Here is a 3,536-nt window from a genome sequence, read left to right as displayed (position 1 = left end):
TCAAAATATAGTCGGTGTTTTCAGCAAAGCTGAGCTGCCTGTCCAGGAATGACCCAAGGTATTTAAAATCTGCCACAGTTTCAACAGGTTGGCCTTCGAGAGAAACTGGAAACACTTTAAGGTCTGGTTTAGATCATTTAATTAGCTCTACATTCTTAAGAGAATGAAAAATTAATAATAAAGACTTTGCGGTTTCTGATTCAGTAATGTAATTATATTAGTTGTGTTACCACCCCACGCCACTAGAGGCAGTAGCAGGCCCGAAAAGATGCGACTAAGGAGCAGATTTAGAAGTACACCGAAAGCTACAGAATTTGGTAAAAACGGGGAGTTTTGCTGAAGTAATTAAGAACCACTGACATAAACTGATAAGACAACCAGCTTAAATTTGCAAAACAAAAGAAACTCCTGACCAGTTTTTCTGCTTCCTTCGTTCCTTGCAACTTCTGTAAACAGAAAGGGAGTGGTGTCAGATTTCTCAAGATCCATTTTTCCTGCTAGCGCTAGGCTAACACCAGCATTTGCTTTGGTTGTTTTTACCCAGAATCCCCTGCACTGTAGTCCACTTATCGCCTGCGTTCACATATTCAAACCACACCAGAGTTCACTTCAACCGAACCGATACCGAGGTTGTAGGTGGACCAGAGGTCACTTCTTTGGTTCGCATCAGAGGTCGATTTCGCAGTCGCCTCCCAAAACGGACCGGACTTTCTAGGCAGACGGACTGGAGTTGGACTACAGGGGACTGAACAGAATCCACCCTCAGTTACACATCTGTGTGCTCCGAATTTAAATTTTATGGTGATTCGTTCGTGCTCCTCTGAAGATAAACTCGCTGTGGCTCTTTTTCCTTCGACACCATTTTGGTTGCAAGCCGTTTTTGGAAAGATGCCTGGTTTCTTCCCGGGACATTGGCAACGCTCATCGGACATTAGGGGGAATATCCTCACAGATCACCGGAGAGCCAACATGTGTGTGAATGACGTTACTTTGTTTGAAATCTGTGCCAGGACAGATTTAAACACAGGATACGATCCCACCGTCTCCTGATGGCGACTCAAGTTTGTATTGGAGAGAAAAACCCACAACAGCAGATTGAAGATGAAGAATACAAAAATATTTAATAGTTGTTGTTTGGTAAGGTCCAGTATTTGTTGCTTTGCCTTCAGAAACCGTTCACTGAAACTTTAACCTTAAACTTTGACTACTATTCTGGCTGTAAGCGTATTTTTTGTTTTCTCTTTTCCAGAAGATATTTTTGATTTAAAATCATCTGAAACAAATTTAGTGAAATGACTGATGGATTAAGAAATGTTTTTACAGCCTCAAGGCTCATTTTCAAAATTAGATACGAAAGCAGTTGAAGGGTTCATTTCACCAGTATCTTTCTTTAATTTCACATGTATGTTTTAAATGAACAGCCTGTCAAATGTGTTCAATCTGCTTGGGTCTGCTAGAGACTTTGGTCTTCTTTTAGCAGCACTGTCTTGTTTTAATCATCGAATTACATGGAAGGAAAAGAAGGCAGATGTCCAGAGAATAATTAGGGAACTTTGGTTGAACTTTACCTCAACAGGACTAAATATTTGAAGTTTTTCTCTGGTTCAGCTGCAGAGCAGAACATCTGATAATATCCCTAGGAGCTCAGTGGAAACCGGAGGGCGGGCGGTGGCTCCGTTTCCTGCTCTTCCGCTGCTCACCGACATCCTCTCCCTCCGTGAGGTCAGCAGCCTGTCAGAAGGTTGCATCACTTCGCATCGGCCGCAGCCTGATCACCTCCAGCGCTGTGCGAGGGCGACGCCTCGTTAGCATGACGGCTTCTATCTGCTGAAGAAATCCTGCAACGGCGTATGCTGTGCCTGTGAAGTGGGCCGCTTTATTTTTCCAAAGTTAAAAAACAGAGTGATTCAGGCTGCTTGATGTTTTTCCCTTAATAAGGTATGAAGTGTTTCCAAGAGCTTTGAATGTTCCAGTTATTTAGGCTGGACCTACCTGGTAGTCTCTGTTTGGATGGAGACCAAAACTGCAACATTTGTTACAGTTTTCTATTTAACTAAGTAACTGTTGCTTTACTGCTGATATTCGCCTTATTACATACCAACATACCAACCACAGCTAACAACAGTTAGCTGTGGTTGGTATGTTCTTGTTGGGTTTTCCCACCTGATAGTTTGGTAGATTCTGTTCAACTGGGAACCAAAACTGTAACATTTCTTCCATCTCCAGCTGCTGTGGTTCCTGTTCCCCTCCTCACCTGAGGGGGCGCTGCACCAGGAACCCCTGAAGGAAATGACACATACTTGGAGCAGTGTTCTCTAAATATACAAAATATATATATATATATATATATATATATATATATATATATATATATATATACACACTATATATATATAAACAAAAATGGTGTCAGATTTTAGCGGTTGGAGGATTTCTCTTTTGTCTTTGGCTAACGATCACGTTTGCATTCTGGGTTGTATTTACCCAGAATGCCCTGCGCTGTTGTCTGTTTCCTGCTTTCGGAGTGATCTCCAGACATGGATACGACTTCGGTCTTTTCAGCACTGGTTTTCTTCTGGCCACTCTCCCAGTAAAGCCAGATTTGTTGCAGCTCGGCTGAGTAACGCCTAACCCAGGATGTCGGTCTCTGCTCCTCAAATATTCCTAACTCTCTCACACCTTTTCTCTGTATTCCAGTTTTGTTTGTTCTTAATATATATATTGTTGGAGCTGTATTTATTGTGTTGCAGGACTTTAAGTTTAGGATGTCAGTTTTTTTTCAGGATCATCTCAGTGTGAATTCGTAGTGAATTGAGCCAAATTGGTTTATTGCAGGCATTAAAAGTGGTCACCTTAAATAAGCACCCAAGCAACTACAAACACTTTAAAATGGGAACAAAATAATCCACCTCCATAATGAGGACTCGGAGGTCTGATCTTCTGCCAGAACAATGTTCACTCCCTGCCCCTTTTTATTCGGTAACTACGCTAAAATGAAACCAGTTTTACTCTCGGCACCAAACATTTGGTGTGTTTATCAGTAAACTTTGGCAGTAATTGGTGTTTGGCTGCTGGTTGTCCATGGGAACTTAGAGGGCAGATTCAGGTCAAACGGTGAGGCCTTGTATGAATTTCTTCCTCATTAATTTTACTGAAGGCCGCACCATTCAGCTCAACTAATATGTTGTCTCACAATGTGGAAAATAAGTGTTTCAAACCTTTAATAGTAATCAATGTTTTGGTTAATAAACTTGGTTTTGGTCCTTACAGGTTTGACTTCATGTTTCTGTCCAAATTGTGACGTTTAGGATTTTAGGGTACGTTTGTTTAATTCTCTAATATTTTACCTAGAACTGCCTCAGTGCCCTCTATGGGTTGAACATTGGTACTGCTGTTGAATTTTTCTTTTGGTCCAGTTTGGCTCCGTAACTCAGCCCCACATGCTGATATGAAACCGTCTCGCTCAGACGACCCCCGGTGCTGAACGCTGACCGTTGGCAGCGTTTCAAAGGGCCAGCAGTCTGAACGGTCGCGTC

This window comes from Poecilia latipinna, unplaced genomic scaffold (genome assembly GCF_001443285.1).
Source record: "Poecilia latipinna isolate Pla-1442-1.1 unplaced genomic scaffold, P_latipinna-1.0 Scaffold142, whole genome shotgun sequence".
Classification (NCBI taxonomy): domain Eukaryota; kingdom Metazoa; phylum Chordata; class Actinopteri; order Cyprinodontiformes; family Poeciliidae; genus Poecilia; species Poecilia latipinna.
Note: the sequence above shows the minus strand (reverse complement) of the source record.